This window comes from Macaca nemestrina, chromosome 5 (genome assembly GCF_043159975.1).
Source record: "Macaca nemestrina isolate mMacNem1 chromosome 5, mMacNem.hap1, whole genome shotgun sequence".
Lineage (NCBI taxonomy): Eukaryota > Metazoa > Chordata > Mammalia > Primates > Cercopithecidae > Macaca > Macaca nemestrina.
In genome coordinates this window covers 22644916-22671575 of record NC_092129.1, presented here as the reverse complement: position 1 = coordinate 22671575, position 26660 = coordinate 22644916, and the positions used below count along the sequence as shown (strand labels likewise).

General features: G+C 38.8%; 1 protein-coding gene across 3 annotated transcripts in view; it reads right to left on the bottom strand.

Annotated features, from left to right (window-relative positions):
* The window catches only part of LOC105465496 (solute carrier family 35 member F1), a 404409-nt gene that overhangs the window by 227739 nt on the left and 150010 nt on the right, over positions 1-26660 (bottom strand). The gene's annotated exons all lie outside the window — the stretch shown is intronic.

Sequence of the window (26660 nt, the reverse complement as noted above, 5' to 3'; positions counted from 1 at the left end):
GGCACAATTTTGGCTCATTGCAGCCTCCACTTCCTGGGTCAAGTGATTCTCCCGCCTCAGCCTCCTGAGTAGCTCGAATCACAGGCACACACCACCCCACGCCTGGCTAATTTTTTTTTTTAATGGAGTCTCGCTCTGTCACCCAGGCTGGAGTGCAGTGGCATGATCTCAGCTCACTGCAACCTCCACCTCCTTCTGGGTTCAAGTGACTCTCCTGCCTCAGCCTCCTGAGTAGCTGGGATAACAGGAGTGCCTCAGCATGCCTGGCTAAGTTTTGTATTTTTAGTAGAGACGGGGTTTCATCATGTTGGCCAGGCTGGTCTTGAACTCCTGACCTCAAGTGATCTGCTCACCTCAGCCTCCCAAAGTGCTGCGATTACAGACATGAGCCACTACAGGGGGCCTCAGTCCTCCTTCTTCTTACTCATCATCTGGACACCCCTTTCCCCTGGCTTTCGGGACAACACACTCTCCTGGTTTTCTCCGACCTTGCTGGATACTCTTCTGCATTCTCTGAAAGTGGAGGAGTCTTAGAATTTGGTCTTTTGACTTCTCTTGTGTCTATTTTATTCTCTTGATGACGTCTTGAGTACTGCCCAGTAATCCTATCCCATCTTCCTGGAAAACTTGCCATCTCTCTCTCTCCTTAAACTTTTAATACCACTTTCTCTGCTTTCCTTATTTGCAGCTGGTGACCTTTGCTTCATATTTTACTGAAAATGGAAGCTATTTTGTAAGCTCTACATCATTTACTTATCACATACTTTACAAACCCACTTCATCTGGTCCCATTATATTCTCATTTCCATAATGTTTCAATGGAAGAACAATCTCTCCTGTGATCAGTGCCAGCCCCCTATTTGTGCCCTGAGTTCCATCTTCTCTCAATTTACTCAAGGACTTTGCTCTTGAAAATATCCCTGCTCTCTTTCTTTGCATCTCAATTTTCCCCCATATCATTCTCAACAGCATAGAATTATGCTATAACTGCCACCTTAAAAGCAAAACTGGGATAAAAACTCACCCTGCAAATTATCTCTGATTAACCTCCAATCCTCTACAGGAACACTTCAAAGATTTGTCTATAATGCATGCATCACTTCAGAATTTTTGTTACCACCTCTTAACAGAAAGTGCTATTGTCAAATATAGTCATGACCTTTGTCTTGTCAAATATAATGGCCAATTATCAGTCCTCTTCTTATCATCTCGACGCTCCCTTCCTCTGGCTTTCAGGACACCACACTGTCTTGGTTTTCTCCAACCTTACTGGATACTCTCCTTCTGCACTCTCTGAAAATGGAGGAGTCTTAGGATTTGGTCCTTTGACTTCTCTTGTGTCTATTTCAATCTCTTGGTGTATTAGTCCATTCTTACGCTGCTAATAAAGACATACCTGAGACTGGGTAATTTATAAAGAAAAAGGGGTTTAATGGACTTACAGTTCCACATGGCTGGGAAGGCCTCACAATCACAGCAGAAGGCAAAGGAGGGGCCGAGGCATGCCTTACATGGCAGAGGCAAGAGAGCTTGTGTAGCGGAAGTGCCCTTTATAAAACCAATAGATCTCATTGGACTTGTTCATTATCATGAGAAAAGCATGGGAATAACCTGCCCCCATGATTTAGTTATCTCCCATTGGTCCCTCCCAAGATACATGGGAATTATGGAAACTACAATTCAAGGTGAGATTTGGATGGGGACACAGCCAAACCATATTCTAACCCTGGCCCATCTCAAATCTCATGTCCTCACATTTCAAAACACAATCATGCCTTTCCGACAGTCCCCCAAAGTCTTAGCACATTCAGGCATTAACCCAAAAGTCCAAGTCCAAAGTCTTATCTGAGACAAGGCAAGTCCTTTCCACCTATGAGCCCATCAAATCAAAAGCAAGTTAGTTACTTCCCAGATACAATGGGGTACAGGGATTGGGTAAATACACCTGTTCCAAATGGGAGACATTGGCCAAAACAAAGGGGCTACAGGCCCTATGCAAGTCTGAAATCCAATAGGACAGTCATTAATCCTTAAAGTTCCAAAATGACCTCATTTGACTCCATGTCTCACACCCAGGGCACACTGATGCAAGAGTGAACTCTGATGGCCTTGGGAAGCTCCACCCCTGTGGCTTTGCAGGGTACAGCCCCCATCCTGTACCCTTGCAGGGTACAGCCCATGAAATGCTACTTTCGTGGGCTGGCAATGAGTGTCTGCAGCTTTTCCAGGTGCATGGTGCAAGCTTTCAGTGGAGGTCTGGATGATGGTGGCCCTCTTCTCATAGATGTACTATGCAGTGCCCCAGTGGGGACTCTGTGTGGGGGCTCACACACCACATTTCCCTTTCACACAGCCCTAGCAGAGGTTCTCCATGAGGGCCTTGCCCCTGTAGCAAACTTCTGTCTGGACATCCAGGCATTTCCATACATCCTCTGAAATCTAGGTGGAGGTTCCCAAACCTCATTTCTTGACTTCTGTGTTCCTACAGGCTCAACACCTCATGGCCTGGCCCACAAAACCATTTTTCCCTCCTAGGCCTCCAAGCCTGTGATGAGAGGGGCTGGAGGAAACCATTTTTCCTTCCCAGGCTTTCAGGCCTGTGATAGCAGGGGCTGCTGCAAAGGTCTCCGACATGCCCTGGAGACATATTTCCCACTGTCTTGGTGATTAACATTTGGCTCTTCATTACTTAGGTAAATTTTTTGCAGCCAGCTTGAATTCCTCTTCAGAAAATGGGTTTTTCTTTTCAACTGCATCATCAGGCTGCAAATTTTCCAAACTTTTATGCTCTGCTTCCTCTTGAATGCTTTGCCACTTAGAAATTTCTTCTGCCAGATACCCTAAATCATCTCTCTCAAGTTCAAAGTTCCACAGATCTCTAGGACAGGGGCAAAATGCCACCAGTCTCTTTGCATAGCAAGAGTGACCTTTACTCCAGTTCCCAACAAGTTCCTCATCTCCATCTGAGACCACCTTAGCCTAGACTCTATTGTCCATAATATTATCAGCATTTTGGTCAAAGCTATTCAACAAGTCTCTAGGAAGTTCCAAACTTTCCCACATCTCTTTTCTTGTCTTCTTCTGAGGCCTCCAAACTGTTCCAACCTTTGCCTGTTACAAAGTTCCAAAGTTTCTTCCACATTTTCAGGTATCTTTACATCAGGTATCTTTACTACCTGGTACCAACTTACTGTATTAGTTCATCCTTACACTGCTAATAAAGACATACCCAAGATTGGGTAATTTATAAAGAAAAAGAGGTTTAATGGACTCACAGTTCCACGTAACTGAGGAGGCCTCAAAATCATGGTGGAAGGTGAAGGAGGAGCAAAGGCAAGTCTTACATGGCGGCGGGCAAGAGAGTGCATGAAGGGGAACTGCCCTTCATAAAACCATCAGATCCCATGAAACTTGTTCATTATCATAAGAACAGCATGGGACAAACCTGTCCCCATGATTCATAATTCAATTACCTCCAACCGGGTCCCTCCCACAACACATGGGGACTATAAGAACTACAATTTAAGATGTGATTTGAGTGGGGAAGCAGTCAAATCATATCATTTGGTAACTCCTCCAGTAAGCTCTGACAACCCATTAGGCATTGCCACTGAGATATCTAACAGGGATCTCATATTACTAAGTCCAAATATAAGTTCTAAATGCCTGTTTCAACACATCCAAACATGTTCTTCATATAAGACCCATTTCATTCATTCAGTTAAGATCAATTCACCCAACTGCTTAAAAAGCAAGAACGTATGTGTCATCTGGTCATCTTTTATTTCTCTCTTTTTCTCATCCCCAAAATCCAATCTACCAACAAGTCTCATCAGCTCCTCCTTCAAATTCTATTCACTTCTAGCCACATCTGACCAGCACTCCCACTACTACTCTGGTCCAAGCCCACCATCTTTTTGTGCCTGGAGAATTTCAATAACCTCATGGTGAGTCTTCCCCCTTCCACTTATGCCCCCCATTGTCCGTTCTCCACATAGCAGTTAGAGAAGTATTTCTTAAAGTATTAATTTGAAGATCCTATTCTGACATAAAACTCGGTTTGAAACCTCCATTGATTTCTCACAGAGTTAAACTCAATCCTTATGCTCTAGAAAGCAACACTTAGTCTGGATTCTGCCAATGCTTCTCATCATATTTCCTACCACTCCTCTCCTCCCTCACCAGGTTTCAGCCTCATCTCCTTCTCAGTGTTCTTCAACTATGGCAAGCCCATGCTCCCCCTAGAGCCTTTGCATAGACAGAATTTTCACTCAAGTATTTACATTGTTGGTTCCATCCTTCTCACCATTGAGGTTGCTGGTCAAATGTCACCTATTTGGAGAGGACTTTCTTAATATTTCAGTTTAGTATCTCACCATTTCAGCTTTATTGCTATGAGAATTTCTATATGTTCTTTATTTATTAGGCTATTGCTATGAGAATTTCTATATGTTCTTTATTTATTAGGCTATTGTCTGTTTCCTCCCACCATGACAAAAACTCAGTGAGGGTAGGAACTCTGTCTTATTCACCACTACATCCTCATGGCAGTTATGTGATAGGCATTCAAGACCCATTTCTAGGACTAAATGACAATACTAGGAAATTTGACTTACAGCATCCTGGCCAGTTAAACAAGAGTCATCCATGACTTTCCATATGCCAAAACTCTTCCAAAATTTATAACCCACCTTGGGGTGTGTTAAAATATGCCAGCAGTTGCCCTAGAGAGATTCTTCAGTCCCTGTCAGAATTTTTATAATTATCTTGACATCTTTGAGTTCTAAACACCCATTCTTACTCAGTCTCAGAATTAGTTCATTTGCTCAAAGGCATGCAGAATCTAGACAGATTTTAAGGCATTCCAACTGATCAATCTGTTTCGAAGACATTACCAGCTGCTGTTTTAATCATTTATGGGACTATTACAGCTTTTCGGCTTTGAGTCAAGAATTGAGGCATTGTGTTTTGTTTCATGAAATTGGCTTATGGAAGAAAGACTTTCATTCCAATTTTGTAAAGTCAAATTGGAGGCTGATGGTTATCTGAGAGACTGCTATTAACAGGAAGCCCTGTAATCCACAAATGTCCGCAAGATCCAAAGTCATGGTGAAAGAGATGACATGTGTACACAATAAAGGCATGAAAATAGATCCACAAGTCTTCCAAGGGTCTGTCTTTGAGCCAGTACTATTGCAAAAAAATAGGTTAGGTAGCAGTTTGAGGCCTCTTTGTGTGTGTTGTTGATTTTGTTTCTTAGCTTGGAGAACCTGCATTCATTAGTTTACCATTAGTTGTTAACGCCACCCTCTCCCTCTGAGAGTGCATCATAAAAAATGAGCAAAAGGAAATAGAAATTAATAGTATTATGTTATGATAGGAAAAGACTTTGTAAGTAATGAGTATCTAATTCCTTTAGCAAAAGGCCCATAGATGCTGAATGACTTGTGGGAACTCCCAGCCCTACTTCTTTTGTTTCTTTTAGGTTTTGGGCATACGTAAGGATGAACCTTCTCATGGCTGCTTTATGGGGCTCCAAGTATGTATAAAATATAAAATCCCCAGTTAGTATCTATAGTGAGACTCCTCAAAACAAAACTCTTCAAGTTCTCCCTCACCATTCTGGCCCTCACCCTGAGTCTTCCCCATCTTAGTAAATTATAACAATGGTTATCAAATGCTCATGCCAGAGCCCTGGGGTCCTCTCTCTTTCCCACACCTGTTGTATCCAACCCATCAGCAGATTCATCAATTCTATCTCCACGGCCATTACCTTGTTCTAGGCACCATGATTTCTTTCTGGGTTTCTGCAACAGCTTCTTAAATGTGTTTTAAACCTGTTTTAAGGTTTAAAACACATTTGGCTCCCCAACTGTGCAATGTGTAGTAGATCTATCTCTCCTTAATTCCTACAGCTGCTGCTAGTCCACAGGGTGTCCTTACTTAAGTTACCAAAAAACGTGCCTCCTGTGGGTGAATCCAGTCCTTCAATGCAGAGCTTGATGAATGCAGAAGTGTCTTTATGCTAATTAGGAAAAACCCTCCTTTTCTTCCCTTCCTCTGGGCTAACACATGTTTATGCAATGGTGCATGGCATGATGAGACTTTATCAGTCTGGTGTCAGTCCCATCACCCCTATGGCTGAATGCCCTTGTTTAATGCAAACTTGCACAACCAAACAAGGTGAGTAGCCTTGCCTTCTCACCCCTCACACCTCCTACTGTCACCTTACTCTGTTTTAATACATCCTATTTATTTTGAATATGAGATTCATTACAAATGGTGCTTATTAAATATTTTTATATGAAAGATGAAAGAATGAATGTTCAACATCCACTCTGTGGCTGAGGTAGAAGGAGGGACAAGGCTGAGAGATACCCTAAAAGGAAAGCTGCCTATTTGCTAGACTCAACAATTCTTTCAAGTGGGCTATTTCCCAAGAAACTACTTTTGTGGCCATGGTCAGATGGCAGCCCTGCACACCAGATATGACAGCAACCCTCTGTGACCCACACTGAATCACCTCTGTTTACTACACAGTGCCAGGGATGGAAATATTTACAAATCATAGCCTCTCTTCACCAAGGAACTACATTTTAAAATAAGGATCTAGGATCATGAATAAAAGGATACTTCACCATAAATAAATGTGAAATTAGTGCTAGGAATAAATAGTTCTTTGTGTGAGATCACCATGAAAAATATATTTGAAAAATACACAGTTTAATTATGGTAAATGCTTTAAGTAACTATTAAAGTAACCATTAAAAGTAACTATTAAAGTAACTCGGTGATTATATTAACCATATCAATGATTTGTCATGTAGTACTTCTAAGAATATGTGTAACTATAAAATGCAATTTAAGTGCTTATTGCTTTGATTGTTATTCTGAATCTATGAGAAGATTCAAACCAATTCAGTATTTCCTGAGCAGTTTCTGGGTCCAAACCAAGTATTTAGTGCTTTAGGGCAATTAAAGATAAACATGATAACAAAATGTTTCTAAAGGTGCTCACTATCTTATATGAGCAAGAAGGCCTAGCTAAATGACATTAGCGTAATAGAAACATTAAATAAACACAAATGTTCTTATATAGACAGAGTACTCTGACAGCACAGACCAGGAAAACAGTAGGCGGTGTCTGAGTTGAGCTTTTTGGATGAGTAGGATTTTGATAGAAGTTGTTGCGCAAAGACATGCAAGGCATGCACTCAGGCTGCTTTTTGGAGAGGCAGGCAGAGGAGAGTCCAGTGAATTCTGTCTTGGAACATTGGGCTGAGCAAGAGCAGATCAGCACAGACAATCATAATGACTTGGTGGTAATTCTTCTCTAAAAGATAAAGAGGCTAAACAAACAAAACCCCTCCACAAATGTGACTGTGACTCTAACTCTGACTTGCTATCAGCTGCTAAAGAGGAAAGGGGCCTGTTATGGCTGAATTGTGATCTCCCTAAAACTCATATGTTGAAGTCCTAGCCCCCCAGTACCTCAGAATGTGACTGTACTTGGAGCTAGCATCTTTAAGGAGGTAATTTAGTTAAAATGAGTTCTTTAGTGTAGGCTCTAATCCAATATGATGGGTGTCCTCATAAGAGGAAATCAGTGACAGAGAAGGATCATGTGAAGACACAAGGAGAAGATGGTCATCTCCTAGCCAAGGAGAGGCCTCTAAAGAAACCAATCCTGCTGACACCCGGATCTAGAACTTCTACCTTCCAGAACTGTAGAAAATAAAATTCTATTGGTTAAGCCACCTAGTCTGTGGCATGCTGTTAGGGCAGCATAGAAAGGCAATACAGGGACCCAGCACCTTAGGGTCCCGGGGGACTGGGAAACAAAGAACACAGTCAGACATGTAGACCAAACATGAAGATCAGGCTTTACAGATAGGCTTTTAAAGATAGAAGAAATATCAGAATAAAGGCAAGCATGATACACTTTCTAAGACTAGATGATTCCAGTGAACCTGACAAGGAAGAAAGGAAGGAGGTTCCAAAGGAGCTGCAAGGGCAAGCCCCCCAGTGAGCCTGTATTTTAAAGGATAAGTACCAAATAAGGAGAGAAGGACAGACAATGAAGGAAAAGCATCTGACAGACATAAACGAGTCAGAAACCTCAGTAAGAGGAAAGACCACAGTGAGCCAAGGCTTCTAAAACGTATGGGGGTCAACAATAAGAGCCTCCTAAATTAGAGCTGGTGCCCAAAGAACAAAGGAGGCTGGAGGTGGGGCTGCAAAGACATTCTAATGTTCCCAAACAGTAGCTGCAGGTAAAACCTTTCATTCCTCTTCTGCCTCAGTTTTTGTTGTGAGGAAGGGATATGGATTGAAGAAACAGGAACGAGTCTTGCTAAGAGGGAATTGACATTTGAGGGAGGTGAAGGATAATGAAAGGGAGTACACGGCTGCTCTAAGTGAGTTCAAGTATCCTGACCTCGATAAATCACATCTTGAGGTAACTGCAGAACTTGCAAATGAGTAGCAGAACTGCTGACACTGACCTTTGAGAAAGCACAGAAAGTGGAAGAGGTAGACAAGACAGAAGACAAGCACAGCCTGGCCTGATTTCCACCAAAAGGAAGAAAGAAAAGCCTACAAACTATAAAATGGACAGTTCGACAGCAATCGCAGGGACTAGTCTCCAATGAGTGAATTGTGAGAATTTAAAAAAGGGAAATTATTTTTTTTTACACTGGAGAAACCTTTAATCATAATAAAAAGGAATATATTTGTCATTTGTGCCTGAAAAAAATAAGTACACCAAGTGGCATTTTCTTGCATGTCTGAACATTCTTTTTCCTACCTGTAGGAAGTGTTAGAAAATTTTCAGATCTTTCTTCTCTGGCTTTATTTGGAGTTTCATCAGTGACCCCTTGAACTTTCATATTTTTCATGAACTCAAGAAGGGGAAAATTTGATCATCTGAAGTCAGCATAGAAGCACTATGAAAAAATACATAGAACTGTAAAATTTCAGGACTGGACAGGTCCTTTAGGATAATTTAGGCCCCAAATCCATCCATCGAATGCTTAAATTTCCACAAGTTTGTGACCCAACTTATGTTTGAACTCCTCCATAATGAGAAACCTCCTACTTTTCAAGGCAGCTCATTCACATAATCATATTAATTCATCTAGGGCAAGCTGGCAGCTCATTCACATAATCATATTAATTCATCTAGGGCAAGCTGTAAAATCCATGATTAATATTTGGCATGACATATCTTAAAGACAAGATAGAAAACTGTAGGTTGCTGGTGGTGCATGCCTATAACCCCAACTATTTGGGAGCCTAGAGGTGAAGGTTGCAGTGAGCCAAGATCGCACCACCGAACTCCAGCCTGGGAGACAGAGTGAGGCTCTGTCTCAAAAAAAAAAAAAAAAAAAAAAAAGAGAAACCTATAGGCTGGATGACTACACAATTAGCAAAATCTGTAACTAGTTGACATAGGCTTTGCACAAAGGACATTACTAATGAATTTGTGAGAAGGATGTTATTTTAGTTTGCACCAGGAAAATCCCAGGGAATTTGGTCCAAGCTGGAACTGACAGGCCCTAAATATATCAGAACCAGCTGTTATCCCTGAAAGTGGACCACCCTAGCAACAGCCTTGTTGAGGACACTCCTAGACCAGAAGAAGCCTCCTCCAAGGGGGAACAAATTCCTTAGGACCTTTTTGACATGGACCAAAATTCTAGGAGAGTCTTGGCGGCTCCTGCATAGAAGAGAGTTGGCGGGGTGACACAATGTGATGGCAGTAAGGAACATGCTATCCCATTCTAACTGCTTGGCCCAGTCTCTGCTACAGACACAGATCCCTACCACCCAGGCTACCTACAACTGGAAGAGGGGGTGGTTAAACAAATCAAAGAATAAGGATGCCTAATCAATGCCTTCCAGTTAATGTGGTATTGGCTGAGGGCAGGGAAAGGCATTAATCTGTCAAGGCTACCCACAGAACCAGGGACAGAAGTCATAAGACCTGCAAGACCCCCACCAGACAGGTTGCTGAGTTTCCTGGACCCACGGAATCATCTCAGGTCAAGTAGTGACAGCTGGGGAAAGGAGCAAGGGTCCCCATTTCCCCAGCACCCTGTCCACCTCCGACCCCTGCCCTAAATATCTCCTAACAACCTGCCAATCCTTTCAATGACTTCTACATTCAGCATACCCTCATTGCTTGAGCCAGAATCAGGATCACCTACCTTTGAAATCCCCTAGTTTGGATGGATATTAGTACTTTAGTGTCGCTTTGAAGCATACCACATACTGTACCTTCTAGCAGGTATTTTTGTTCCTGCCTCATCTCCCCCACTAGAAGGCAAAGCATTTGTAGACAAATATTACGTTAAAATTATTCTGTATCTCTTTGAACACATTAGCATATAAGTGGAGATGAGAAAGGTTCAGAGAACAGTCTTGTGTCGTTTAGAAACATCTAGAAATGTCTGAGTGTGCATGTGTAAAATTACAGGCAAATAAGAATCAACATCTATTCTTTTAAAATATCCATTCCAATTTAATATGAAAGACAATCAGATTGGGCAATACACATAATTATAATTTGTATCGTTGTGTCTCCTTCACTTAATTTAACAACTTTAAACTTTAAAAAAAAATTTAATAAGGTCATGGGATTTTATAAAGTTAGGAAGAGAAGAGGACAGGAAAGTGCCTGAGGATCAAGGATCTGGGCTTTGCAGCCAGACTGGGCTAAAATCCCAGAGCAAGGACTTATTAGCCATGTGACCCTGGGCAAGTCACTTAAACTAAAACTCAGCTGCTTCTTATGCAAAATCGGGAAATTAAAACTTCTATCTCATCTGGCTGTTACGAGAATTAAACAAAATACACATGTAAAGGGCTTAGAATAGTATCTGTCACACAACTAATTCTAAAGTGTTACTGCTAAGTGTGTATAAAGAGACAGTAGAGTGGCCAAGGTTCAGAATGCCATTCAATAACCTCAGAATAAATGGTGAAATCTTGACAATAGCAAAGACAGTTTGCATTTGTGAAGCTGAGAAAAGTCTTCCATAATTTGAAGTGGCAACAATGAACTCCTTTAAATGATACTAATTATTGATAGCTAAAGGGCAAATTATTGTTCATCTGTATCTAGAAGCCTAACTTTAGTTATAACATATATTGTTAAATACCAATCAAGATCCACCACAAAACATTCTTGAAGGGCACCTCATCCAACAGAGAACAAAGTACTAAATTATTTTTTGACCTTGACTTCATAATAGTGACATGAGAGCATCACTGGATGTAGTAAAAAATGATTCACTTAATTATTTGCTTTTAATATCTGTGAAGGAAGTACTTTAGAGATGATTTTAATGAATTTTGAATTACACATTTTTTACCTTAACATTTCCTCATTATTTCTTTCCTTATAAGCATCACTAAACAGGTTTTGGAAAGCTGTGGGCGGCTTGAATTCAAGGACGTATTCTCAGTACCAGAACATATTTGCATACAAATATATTGGGATAGCATAATCCTTATTACTTTACCACTTAGGTCAGCCCACTTATCTTGGAAAGGTTTATAAAATGCCTTTTTTAGTATCTGTCCAAATATTTGTTTACTTCATCAATTCAGTTTGGTAATATTAAATGCAGTAAAATTTAGTTTCCATTTCAGTCACATATCCTTCCCAGTGGGCCATGAGAAACACACGGCCAGATAAGAAGCTTATTCTCCTTGACCCAGAAGTGCCTAGTGTGTGACTCCCCACAGATTACAAAGTTTAATCAACACTAGAATTTTCGGCACACAAAGCAAAATCATTCGATGTGTTTCTTAGACAACAGCTGTTGTTTTTCTCTGCCTAGCATTTTTTCCCCATTCCCCCTTCGAGGAGCCATTCTTTTCTCCCTTCAGTGGTCCTGGTGGGTATGCTGGGGGCAGGGGTGAGTGTCACCCAGGCTGACTATTCAGAATCTTCCTTCTCCAGGCCATTGTGACAAGTTCAGGGATGAGCAGGTGATTCAGGCAAGGCCAATCAAAGCTTTCCCTGAGATTTGGACTATGCAAAAGATAGGAACCCATTTCTTTTGATTTACTTAAGGGAATAAGCTTGGGACTATCAGTAGCCATCTTTTTTCTTGCCATTTGGAGAAAGCTTGCCTAAGAATAAAGCCAACACAAAGAGAAAAACAGCTGAAAGACAAGGAGAGAGAGCTCTGCCACTTTTTTTTTTTTTTTTTTTTGAGTTTCTGGATCCAGCTATACCTGAAGGCTCAACTTTTGGTGGTCTTCTCCTTTACGGAAAAAAAAAAAAAATCCCTTGTTTGTTAGAGTTGAGTTTGTTACTTGTAACTAAAAGAAGCCTGATCACAAAGCTTTAAGGAAAAGATAGACATTACTGTTTATTCAATATTCAATGTTTCTTTCATTTCGTAAGTTCTCCTCTCCTATCAGTGATAAACTCCAGGCCCTGTTTGTTCTATAACTTTCTAAAATTATTCTCTGAGCTCTTCAAATTCCAGTCATTCTGTCACTAGTTATCAGCATCTTATAATAAGTATATAAACATATTTTAAGTCAAGACAACTTTTTGGGGCATCTTTATAACTAACCTTTGTTCTTATCTGTAAAGAATCATTTAGATCAATGTTTCACCTGGGACTGAGTTATAAACTAGAATCACCTACTTGGTTTTTTAAATAATTGTAATTGCCTAGAACCTAATCTCAATGAGCTGTTTCTAATGTTCAAAGGTTGAGGCTCCAATCTGTATTTTTAAAAGCTTTGTAAGCATTTCATACGCAGTCTTGTGGTTTAGAAATTATCTGTTTTAGACAAGTATCTTCTTTAAAGAAGGAAAATGGATTAAGGTGATCATCAGAATCTTTTAAAACATAGGTTATTGATACAGATTAATGGAAATTTTGATTCTTTGGGTCTTTAAAATTTTTTATGGCTCCCTAGGTGGTTCTCATGACCATTCACGTGTGAGAACTACTGGATTAAATGATGCGCCAAATCACCCTTAGTGAATCTATGTTCACAGCCATTCTGCAGACTCATAGCAAAGAACCTTTAAAAAGGTAAACTTGGGCTGGGAATTCATGAAATTTAGAAGGCTTGGTACTGACCAGCATTTCTACTTGCACAGTGACATGTACTGAACACACCACTCTGAAAGAATAGGCCAGATTATACCATTTGCAGAAAAAGAACAGATAAGGTTTTATCTGGTGGTTTTTGTTTGTTTTAAACAAACAAAACAGGGTCTCGCTCTGTCACCCAGGCTGGAGTACAGTGGCACAGTCACAGCTTACTGCAGCCTCAAACTGCTGGGCTCAAGGGATCCTCTTGCCTCAGCCTCTTGAGTAGCTGGGACTACAGGTGCATGCCACCATGCCTGGCTATTTTTTTTTTTTTTAATTTTTAGTAGCAATGGGGTCTCATCATGTTGCCTAGGCTGGTCCTAAACTTCTGGTCTCAAGCAGTCCTCCCGTCTCAGCCCCCCAAAGTGTTAGGATTAAAAGGAAACAGAGTGAAAACGTGTAAGGATTCACAGCTATTTAACTTCTTCATTCTGGTCTTTTTTCCATGAGCATTTTTGTATGTGTGAAACTGTCATTTAACATCTCTATAAGGTTTGTCCTAAATATAAAATGCTATTTGCATGAGAAATTGTTCTATCATTGAAAACTTCAATGAACAATCCTGGATCAAACAGGGGTAAAAGAGAAAAAGAGAGGATTAAAGGGAAGATTTCATGTGATGCTCTGAGCTTCTGAAATTAGCCATAATGAAGACACAGAGCAGAGGACCCTGGCTAACCCACTTCTCAGGTTTAGACAAGGGTTCTCCTTTGAAAGTAAACCAATATACACAATATATTACACAATAAAGGGGTGAGAGGGGCTGGCAGTTAGTATTTTCAGGTCAACACCAGTGGAAAAAAGTAGGCTGCTGATTTCTCCATTAGCTTTTTCTCTTTGCACTGACTGTTAACAGCTTTTTCCGCCTTACTCTCCAAGCTGAAGACACTGGAAATGCTGCATAGGATAACTCCTTGTTTCCCTGAAAGGAGATGATGTATTTTAGCCACTAGGAGTCCAAGCACAGTAAGGGCTCCCACTATCTTCCCAATCACTATTTCAATCACACTAGAAGAGCCCCTGCATAAGCTACAAGCACTTTCATTTTATTCCAAACCTGGCTTAGACTCTAATAGCTCAATTAAGGTCACAGCAAAGCCATCAGAAATCAATAATCACACAGAATAGTAGTCTGAACTTTTGCAGTTCTTTTTTACCATGCAGCCAATTTATCATCCTTTACCTTTATCATACTATTTTAAGACATGGATCAAAGCTTTAGCCATGATGTGTTCCGACAGGACAATACTCATCATATCTGAAAAGAGACCCTACATAGGCATATGCTAATAGAAGGATGCTGAAAATCTCTCTCCAGAACCCATCAAGCCAAATGTGATCCCACGAATCCTCCACAGCAGTGTGGTTTCACCAAAATCAGAGCTGAAGTAGTGGGATATAGGATGAAAGCAAAAAAAGAGACGTGACCAGAAATTGGCCAAATAAGTGATATTGCTAATGCAATGGGGATGGTAGTTTTGACATATTACTTTGACATATTTTTTTCTTCCCTGCAGTTCCCCACTTACTGAATTGATGAAACTATTACTTCAGAAGCTGGTAGGTATCATTCAGAAAGAAAGAAGTTGGAGCTCAGCTTTGAGGCTCAAGCTAAATTTTTTTAATGTTCACAGTAAGGTAACAGTTTTGAAAGCCTGACTTCGTTGAAAATAAGAGGCCTTCTAAATTCCTAGTCCCCTTGAACAGTAAAAGCAAAGTTTGGAGATATGGACATGCTTTTCTACATGCCTTAACATAGAAAGTAAGAGAATATGATGCAGGAAAAATTCTTGACAAGAAGGAGACGTAGAAAGTCCTGTGTACTAGACAAAGAAGAGAGGATGTGAGGGTCAAGCGGTCACACGTGTCTCAGTTCATCCCTCTCAGGGCAGAAACCTCAAACCAGAGAGGTTAGGGAAAATAACAGAACAGGGGAAGTTTTTCATTTAGCCACAGAACAGCTTGGCAATATTTAAATACCCATATTCAACCAGCACCAGGACACATGAGAGAAGACTGAGGAAAATGTTCATATCAGCAGATTTGAGGGCAGCCTCACAGCATCCTGCCCACTTCAGTCAAGTATGGAGTAAGCAGTCACAAGTTCTTAGGTCTCCAAAGGGTGCAAAAAGTTGATAGATAAAAAGTGAGCCCCTCTCCAGCAATTCCAGTTATATGTATATGCCCAAAAGAATTGAAAGTAGGGACTCAAGCAGATAATTGTGCACCTATATTCACAGCAGCAATATTCACAAGAGCCAAAATATGAAAATAACCTGGCTCCACTGGCAGATGAACAAATAAACTATGATAAATACATACAATGTAATAATATTCCATCATAAAAAGGAATGAAATTGATACATGCTATACGGATGAGTTTCGAAGACATTATGCTAAGTAAAATGAAAAGACACAAAAGGAAAGATAAGATACGATTCCACTTATAGAAGGTATCTGGAGAAGTAGAATAGAGGCTACCAAGAGCTGAGAGGAAAGGAAAATGAGGAGTTATTGTTTAATATTTACAGAGTTTCTGTTTAGGATGATGATAAAATTCTGGAAATGAAAGTGGTGATAGTTACATAACATTTGACTGTATTTAATGACATTGAATTGTACACAAAAAAAAGTACACAAAAAATCGTAAACTTTATGTTACATATATTTACCACAATACATTTTTTTTTAAGTGAACCCCTAGTGGCCTGACAAAAGGACCAGCAGGCTACACAGTATCTAAAGACTGGCTTCCGCAGTCAAGCATCTCACAAGGCATTCCAAAAAACCAGTCCTAAACAGCCATGACTCAGGATGCCCCATGTTCAGGCAGGCTGAGTGACATTTCCATAAAGGCCAGCAGGGACTCAAATGCCAGCACCAGGAACAGAGGGACATCAGATGTCTCCCCACCAAGCTGCACCAATGCTGAAAGGGTACACAAGCTTCCTTCTGCACCTTGACACCATCTTGGTGCAGAGGAGTAGTAGAGGAGACCCTATATTACAAGGGTCTTGACAGAGAGATTAACTCTGAATTAACTACTTCCAGTGACTAAATTTTACAGAGATTGCAATGATGTTAAAAATCAACGTGTAATCCACCACCATGAGAATAAAGAGTCAAGGAACAGAATAAGATCAATTGCATAACTTTTTTATTTTAATTTTATTTCTTAATGCAAGCTTTTGTCTCCTACTAAACTTGGTGTGTGACTATAAAGCCTTTTAGCCCTCAGTCAGAAATGGCAATAGAGTATATATTGCAATATTTCCCCTTCATCATTTCCCATGCATGTATTCCTTTAAAGATTTTTTACAATGTTAAACAACCAAAACAGAACAGGTAAATTTTCCTCTCTTTCCAAATTGCTGCCCCCAAATTCCGTCCATTCTATTTTTTATTAGTGGTCTATGAGGTTTTTCTATCTCTTTGACTTTCATTGTATTCAATTCGAGCTGCCTCTATGTGGGAACATACTTTTTGCCTTACATTATTTCTATAAACTTTGAATAGAAATATGGAAAGATTGAACTTTGAGTATTTCTCTCATCCATGAATTTAAAAAATAGTAAAAATGTACTCCACCAACTGTGTTATGCACTTGAGGTGACATCAGTGAAATGAGAAGCCATTAAAAATAAAAAGTTTCCATTGCTTTAGTCTTTGCAGGACATCAATTAAAGAGTGACACTTGCCTTGTGACGTATTTTCTTAATCCCAAAAGGTAGAACTTAAATTGACAACCTATAGTAAGCTTAACCCTCTATTGAAGAAAACTTAGTGATCTAGAAAATTAAAACACAGCCAGACTAGGTGAAAAATGAACGTTCAAGTAATACATTTATGGTTGGATGGCAAGGTCTTTAGACTGTGATTTTTTGCTGTTTCAGAGTTTTTTGGGAATTCTTTTCCTCTATTCCTAATGCAATTTATTTATTTTTCAAGTCTGCTGATTGTGTCTGTCTTAGGACCCTCCAGGGGCAGCTGTATGCTCTGCACTGCCTTCAATATGCTGACAAAGCTTCTAAATAAAACGACCGTAAATCTTCAATCTGCTGTCTAGCATTTTTATATCACATTTGCTTTGTTGAGGTTGAACATGAGTAATTACTTACACGTATATTATGAGTAAACTAAAATCCCCAAAGTCTTACTGTAAGGTCAATTAGACAAAAATATGTCTTTAAAAAATGAATATTTGATAGGATTTTATCCATTCCACTTCCAACAATGAACTTACAAACTTTCAACTTAGGTTCTCAAAGGGTATTTCTCTCTTATAGAGTAGTCAAACAGTAATGTACAGTTTTGTATTTACTAAGGTGATGTATTGGAAAACTATGACTCAACAAAAGAGTTCAAGAGTTCTACATGGATCTTATACTACCTGTGTATGTTCCTACCCACCTGTAAGCCTCTGCCCATGTGCAATCTCTTTGCAGCGCCTCTTCCCAGCAGCCCCGACTAAGCTGGGCTCTCTCCTACCCCTGAACACACTGCACTTTGCACCTGGATGCCTTTGAGTGTTCATCTTGCTAGTAATGTTGTCTGTTTACAATGAAGGACATGTCAATGCTATATTCACAACTACTCAAAACTGGAAGATGTAAGTTCTTCAAAGATTAATCTATCAACTCATTAAAATTTCAATTTTTCATTTTAAAAAACATAAAATTTGGGAGCAGTGATATAGATGGAAAAGGGGAAAAAGGCTTGAAAAGTCATCCTCAAGTAAACCTAAAATACGGTTGCACAAAAATAGGCAAGGAAGTTTCAAGAAAGAGAAAAAAACTGGCCTTATATAAAATAAATATGGTAAAGCATCTAAGCCTAAATAATTACAGTGTTAACAGGGGTAAAAAAAAAAATGCTGCCTATTAAAAAGGCTAGATATAATTGTATGGAATCATTTAGTATATCGTAAAGACAGTATTTTAAATTCATAGTGAGAATATGAATTATTTCACCAACTGATATGGTTTGGCTCTGTGTCCCCACCCAAATCTCATGTCGAACTGTAATCCCCACGAGTTGAAAGAGAGGCCGGGTGGGAGGTGACTGAATCATGGGGGTGAACTTCTCCCTTGCTGTTCTTGTGATAGAGTTCTCATGGGATCTGGTTGTTTGAAATCACGTAGCACTTCCCTCTTCTCTCTCTGTCTTTCTCGTCACCATGTGAAGATGTGCTTGCTTCCTCTTTTCCTCCTGCCATGACTGTAAGTTTCCTGAGGCCTCCCCAGCCACGCCTCCTATACAGCCTGTAGAACTGTGAGTCAATTAAACCTCTTTTCTTGATAAACTACTCAGTTTCAGGTAGCTCTTCATAGCAATGTGAGAACGGACTAATACACCAACAATGTTGGAAACAATTCGCTAGATAAAGCTTCCCACCTCATAACTAACTAGGTTAAAGGTAAATTCTTAATGAATTAAATATTTAAATGTAAACCATAAGCATAAAACACCATCAGACAGAAAACTATAATTTATATAATTTGGGGGTGAGAAAAATATTCTAACAAACAAAGCTCATACTATGAAGCAGAAATCATAAATTTAAGTAAGCACAGGGGCCAAACAGGCATAATACATGAGCAATTATCAGACTAGAGAAAATAATTCTGTTTTTTTTTTTTTTTCCCCAGCAGAATCTTAGTAAGCTTTTGGGTAGTGAAGTTGACACTCAGCCTCCACACTGAAGTAAGTACCTGGCAAGAATCTGCTCCATCTACATGGAAGCTGTATGTAGAAACAAAGGCTAAGCATTATTAAATCTTTTGCGTTTTGGAAGAAAAGCCCATTTTAAATGTTTCCTTAAATTGTAAAAGAATAACACTGTGTGGGGCAAGGAAAAACATCTGATTCAACTCATTTAGCCATGAAGGAAAATATGGATATATTTGACAATATAAAGTTTATTCCCTTGACTACAAAATGTCATAAGCATGTTTATTTAGATATATACTTTAAAATCTATATCTATTAAGCACCACAATCAACTCCAAAGAGCAATCATGTTGTTTCCAGAAGTAAAGCAATGATAGATCAAAAATACTGCATTTGTATAACAGGATGTCCTGTAACTCAAAATTAATGCGCAAACAAAACTACAAATGTGGCTTTAAATACTATATTAGTCAGGACTTTACTGCTGTTTGTGCATCTAATTACAATATTTGTCATCTTAATCTTTGCATTAGGTTTCCGGTGCCTATTGGTTTACAGTTATGAAATGTTTCTGGAAGAAAAAAATCTGTATATGTGACCACAAAATGTGATGGACTACTTAGTAATGCTAAAAAGATGCCAATATAAAATTCATAACAGGTTTTCTTTTGGAAATAACACTAGTTTTCATTTATCATGTAGCATTAAGCTCTTATTGTATCATCATTAATGTACAGTGACAATTAACGAAAAAATACTGAAGAAAGTAAAAATCCTCCAAAGTATAGTGAGAAATGTTCTGAGCCCCATTTATATTCTGACAAGCATAAATAAGATACTGACTGCAGGTTCAAGAAGAATTCAATTAACTATCCAAATTCTTCTGAAGATCCAAAATTCCTACTAAATAAATGCCATGTTCTAAAACAGAACATGGCTTCATCATCCTTCATTTAGACTGAACACACATAGAGCAGGGATGCGTAAAAAAGGCATTGGAAAGTAAAGTTTTAGCACTTGTGTAGCAAAATTGAAGCACACAGACCCCCAAATGTTTACTTTTTAAATCTCTATGTCTCGACTGGGAGCAGTGGCTCACGCCTGTAATCCCAGCACTTTGGCAGTCCAAGGATGGAAGACTGCTTGAGTCCAGGAGTTAGAGACCAGCCTGGGCAATACAGCAAGACCCCATCTCTACAAAAAATATATTAGCTGGGTATGGTGGTGTGTGCTTCAAATCCCAGGTACCAGGAGGCTGAGGTGGAGGGTCACTTGAGCCCAGGAGGTCAAGGCTGCAGTAAGTTGTGATCATGCCACTGCACTTAGCCTGGGGTGATGGAGTGAGATCCGATCTCAAAAAGAAAAGAAAAATCTACATGTCTTAAAGTAACTGGATAATTACCAGATCACTTTACTTTGTACTCTGCTCAATCACCACAACAAACATTTTAATCCTGAAGAAGATCCTGAACTGAGCATGAGAATGTCATATATCCTCATCATCAATGAAGACAAATAATATCAGGTAAGTCAAGCTTATGATATGAGCTTGATTTGAGGAGGTCACACAGAGTTGACATATGTGACCTCCTCACACTGATTTGAGGAGGTCACATAGAAGCACAGTGGCTTTTACAGACCTGACAGTCAGGCTGCACAAGGTAAATTCAGTCAATATTCCATGCTGGGAACATAAAGACATTGCTTTGCACAACCTGAATTACTCCACTTTCTTTATACAGGTAGGAATGGTGTAAGTATCTGTGCAACAGCTTAAGAAGGCTGTAGTGAATTTGAAAGAAACATCACTGCCTCACTGCTTTGCACATTTCAGGGACTAGAAGGGATGCACTAATAATCTACAACAGAAGTGAACTGGAACTCAAGTTTCTCAACTTTCAATGCAATGTTTCTTCCCCACTGCAGGGCATAATTATTAAAACATGCTGCAACAAATGGAAAAAAATATATAGTCTATGGGGAAAAGCTAAAGTAATTGAGTTTATATAATCAACAGGAAATATTTTTCAATTTTGACAAGCAGCTTTCCCCTGGATTTGCTGATACCAGAACAATGAAAAATGGGTCGTATTTCTTTCCTTAAATCTTGATATGATAAATTATTTTTGCATCATTTATATTATAAATCAATTTAAAACGTGTGGACCAATTTAACAAACAAAAGACTAATTTGTCTTATGCTAGATAAATCATTAGGTGGTAAATGGTATTCTTAAAATACAACAATGAGGCTACACATAAAAATATGTATTACTCATTTAAATATGAAGGGCAGAAATTTTTTCAAATATTGACATCAAAAATAACATGTATCTGTTCACTCATGTTACATAAAATTTCACTCATAAATCTAATTTTGATTTTGGGTTAGATAACTAAATATTTTGGATTTACAGACTTACTCATGGTATATCTAAGTATATAGACAGCATTTTATTTGTTCTTTGTTTCTTGCAATGCCAAGGTAAGGATATGGCTACTTTAATAATAACTAATAACAGTGAATACTTACAAGTGTTTACTATGTGCCAACCACAATACTAAACTCTTTGCAAGCATTATTCCATTTCATTGCTATTATAACCCTATGAGGTAGTTATCATAGGTATACCCTATTTACAAATGAGCAACTGAACTTTGGTGAGTTTTGGCAATTTCCAAAGCAGTAGAACCAATACTCAAACCTATGCTGTCTCAACTCCAAAATCAGAACTCTTAAAACATTCAGCTATATTTTAGCCTGTTATTTTATATATTTTTTTCTATAGAGGATAAAATCCAGAGATGTAATTAAGTATTTGACTCTTTCACAGTAGAAGCTGGCTTCCATTTTGCATCTCCCTCCTTCTAGAGCGTTACATAATTACTTAAATGCTAGGAAAGGAATTACAATGTGGAAAGCAATAATTGGGCAAACAGTAGAAGGACTATCAGAGGACAAGGAATGTGAACAAATTTCCAGAACAGAAATTGTATGGGGAGTAGTTATACTATTATAACAAGTCAGAGGATTCTTTAGAATACAGAAGATGTGGAACCCTATCTTCCCTACTCCACTTCCAATTAGAGGATGCCCAGGACCTGTTCATCCACTCATCCCAGGCAAGATTTCTTCTGAAGAAAAAACTGAACACTCACGAATGGAAAAAGAAACCAAATCTGGAATTCTGTGTTTTCAATGAATCAGTCAACTCTGCACTCAAACACCTCAAATAAAAACCCTCCACACAACACATTCAACATACATACACAGAACTCCCAATTCATTTTCAAATGTATTATTCCTAAATATATATAGACAACCAAAGGTAGCCTCCAATATTACAACAAAAAAATGAAGTATCCTGTAGGAAACAAAAAAAGAGAATAAAAATGTAATTAAGAAAAAGAAATCCTCCAATTTTTTGTTTGTTTGTTTGTTTGGGGTGTGTGTGTGTGTGTGTGTGTGTGTGTGTGTATGTGTGTGTGTGTTTTGAGACAGAGTCTCGCTCTGCCGCCCAGCTAGAGTGCAGTGGTGCAATCTCGGCTCACTGCAAGCTCCGCCTCCCGGGTTCACACCATTCTGCCTCAGCCTCCTGAGTAGCTGGGACTACAGCTGCCCGCCGCCACGGCTGGCTGGCTAATTTTTTTGTATTTTTAGTAGAGACAAGGTTTCACCATGTTAGCCAGGATGGTCTCGATCTCCTGACCTCATGATCCGCCCGCCTCAGCCTCCCAAAGTGCTGGGATTACAGGCGTGAGCCACCGTGCCTGGCCAAAATCCTCTAATTTTTATGTTCAGAGAGATTTGAGAAGATACTATATTCATAAAAGGAACAAAAAAATCTTTTGGAAATTAAACATAACCATCTGTGTATTCCAAATTTTTAAAAATAGAAATTTTGGAGGACAAAGTCAAGGAAGTCTCTCAAAATAAAAAGATAAAAATATGTCAAATGCAAAAGGTAATGTAAGAGGCATAAATAATTAGTCCAGGAGGTTCCAACATCTAAATAATATAAACTTCAGAGAAATAGAGAAAGAAATTAGCAAAGAAATAATATAGAAAAATATTCCAGAGCTAAAAGATATGAACCTCAAAATTGAAAGGTCCCACCAGGTGTCCAGAACAATGAATGAGGAGAGAGTCCACAGCAAGTGACATCCCTGTGAAATTCCAGAATCTCTGGACAAAACATATGAGACACTTCTGGGGGAAGAACTGGAGAATCAAGTTACCAAAACAGAAGGAGAATCAGATGACATCAGACTCCTCAGCCATAGCAGGTGCTTAAAAGACAATGGAGATGCTCTTAAATATTATTAGGAACAATGATTCTTACCATATAATACAGTGTAGAGCCAAAATCATCAATTGTCAGGGTGAAATATAGAGATTTGCAGCCATGGAAGGAGTCCTGGAAATTTATCTCCTTTCTGATGATGTGCTCTAGGGGAAGGAGGGAATAAACCATAGAAGGGGAAGAGAAAGGTAAAAGAGTCATGATTCCTGGATACAATCCAAGAAATGGTGAAGGAAAGTCCTAGAGATGGCAGTTGTGCAGCAGAGACCAGAGAGGAACCACCATAATTGGAGCTGAAATATGGAAGGATCGAGAACAGGAAAAGGTGCTCTTGGTGGAACCTCTAATATGACTTTGAAGATAAGACTGATGTGGCCATGAAAAACCAGGGCAAGAAACAAAGAAGAGTAATTAGAAACTCCAGGAAAAGCAAAAGGCTGTGTAGAAAGAGAAATGATGTTAGCATAGTATAGTACCATGTGAACAACATTTATAGCAATACTGTAAGCAGTGCTGATCAATTCAAAACTATATATATACGTAGTAATATCACTGTATTGGGAGGTTGGGAGATGGAAGATGGGCTAGTGTAAAAAAATCTAAGTCTTCATCTATCATAAGAAATTAGTACTTTAGATGATGTCTAAAATTAAAAAAAAAGAGATAGCAAGAAAGACATATTATTTAGAAATATGATGGTAACTACAAGAAGAAACAGCTACAATAGTTAAATACCTGGGAAGTAGGACTGGGTGCTGCTGGGTGGGATGTGGTGCAATAGGAAGGAATTATAAAAATTTGATAGTATTCAATTATTATGGTATGTACATATGTGTGGCCAGGTATGTATGTGTATGTGCATACTTTTTATCAAATTTATATAGTTCATGTGTTTAAGCCCTATTCAAGAGTGTAGAATTTACTGTCATTGTTTAAAGTAGACTTTGGCTCCTTGACAGAAGATTTATGTGCTCACACCTACTGTGCCACAGAAGAAACATAACTGTCAGCTGGAAATAAAACTCACTTGATAAGATTTAGTGCAGGTTGCTGTTTCTCTAAAATTTAAGTTTTACCTCTATCTGAAGGTAAAAGAGAGAAGCAGTTTGCTTTTTTACTCTTAGATTCTCTTAGCCTCCACTGCATAATATATTATGCATCAATTAAATTATCTTTAATTAAATGAACATTCTTGCACAAATGAACTCATTTTGGGTAAGTAGCTGTGTACTGGGAGTCACTGTTCTTTCAGACATAAAAGGGATAAAGTTCATTTTTACATTCTTAACATTGAGCAAACCATTTTTCAATCATTCAGAACTGATAAATAAGTATAATTATTTCTGCTGCAAAGAATAGTTTAATAGCTAGATATTAGCTAGAGAAGCCAACAATGAGGCTTGCTAATCATTGCTATGACAATCTTCTGCTTTATTTTTATATGTGTCTCATAAAACTGTCAAAGTTGAGTGGCAAGCAAGAGCTTCGAGAAAACAACTCTTACCAGCCTAGGGAACTTTAGTAGAACATCTTATCTTTGGGGGCCTGATCTTAGACATATTCCAGGGGAAAGAGTCTGGAAGAAAAGATATTAAATAACACATCTGATTTTTCTCTCTTTCTCATATTCAAGCAAATACTGGTCTTTAGATCAAAACAAATTAAAAACTTCCAGGATGTCCTTGGTCATCCCCAAGATGGACTTTGAAAATGATGTTAAGACTTTAGATGCAATATGTCCTGAAATAAAAATTTAGTGTTACCCTCATATGATGAGGAAATTGTCAAAAACAATTTGACGATTGATTTGGATCAAAGAAATAGTTGTATATTATACAAATAGGGTGGTTAATTAATATCTGTAAGCATTAAATGAACACAAGTCAATATGTTTCATGCTGGTAACATTTGAAATCATAACTAACAACTGTGTTAAAGGAACACCATTTTTATATCATTTTTAATTCTCTTAACTATCTCAATCTAACACAGGGAGTCAAAAAATTCCTTCAGTCATTCCAGTACCTGTATGACTTTTGGCACATATTATATTTCTACGGTTAACAAAATATTTTTCTTTTAATTGATTTACTTTTAAACTTAAAATCATGACCTGAAGCCTTGTTCAAAGAGAAAATAATGAAATTTGTTTTCTATTTAGTGATATTTGTATTCCTCCTTTGTAAAGTCTGTAAAATAGAATGAAAAAGTGATGTTTGCAATCAACACCAACCTCACAAACCAGTTATGAGGTTTGGATAAGATAATATGCGCAGAATGCTTAACACAGGTGCTTAGTAACTAAAGACCATTTTCAATGGTGCATTTTCCCTTTGGATATGGTTGTTTCTAATCATCTTAAGGGGGATAATGAAAAAAGTTTCCCTTGGAAAAATCTCATCTCCCTCACGTTTTCTTCTACTGAGAGGTAGTAAATATACAGCCAAAAAAAGTTTCAAGAGGCAAAGATCAGACTCTTTTTGCCAAGTTTTGGAAAAGGGTTAAAATGAAAAACCATTTGTTTCCTCCAGCTGGGATTAGGTAGCAAGGGGAGAGTTGATTGAGACCTCTGTCCTCACCTCTTCCTATCTGATTCTCCTCTACTTTCCCTGAGACAAAGAAGAAAAAAAATCGTATTCTTCTTACACATGTCTAACCTTCATAGAAACTACTGCGGCTGCTGCTCTAACTTTATTCTTTGTGATGGTTAATTTTAGGTGCCAGCTTGACTGCATTAAGGGATACTCGATAGCTGGTAAAGCATTATTTCTAGATGTGTCTGTGAATGTGTTTCTGGAGGAGACTGGTGAGTCTGGGGACTGAGTGGGGAAGATCTGCCCTCATTGTGGGCGGGCACCATCCAATACACTGCGGGCTCGAATAAAACAAAAAGGCAGAAAAAATGTGAATTCACTCTCTCTCTTCTAGAGCTAGGACGCCCTTCTTCTCCTCCCCTCAGAAATCAGGACTCTAGGTTCTCTGGCCTTTGGAGAATCACCTGCCTCCCATGACCTCCATAATCGTTAGATAATAAATTTGTGTTGTTTTAAGCTACTGAGTTTGTGATAATTTGTTACAGCAGCTATAGAAAGCTAATACAGCCGTGAACTTGTTAGAAATGCAAATTCTTGGTCCCCACCCAGGTCTACTGAATCAGACACTCAGGAGTGGGGCACAGCAGTCTGTTTTAACAAGCCCTCCCAGTGATTCTGATGCTTGCTAAAGTTTGCACAATACTTTCCTGCCTCTGCTTTCTCACTGTCCATTTGTTGTCCTGCTTTAAACTAATTTAAGCCCCCACCATTCATTGCACCTACTCTTGAAATCACCTAATTGCCTGTTTGAATCACCTGTTTGAATCACCTGTATTTAGCTTTTATTCCATCTGAATTTTCATCATCATTTGAGACTATTAACCATTAAACACCTTCACTTCTTTTTTGTGGCTCTTCCTTTATCCACCCCTTAAGTATGGGACTTTCTTGCGCTACGTTCTGCAACCTTTTCTCTTTTCCCTCTGACTCTCTCCCTGGGCAATTTCACCTACTTCCAAGTCATG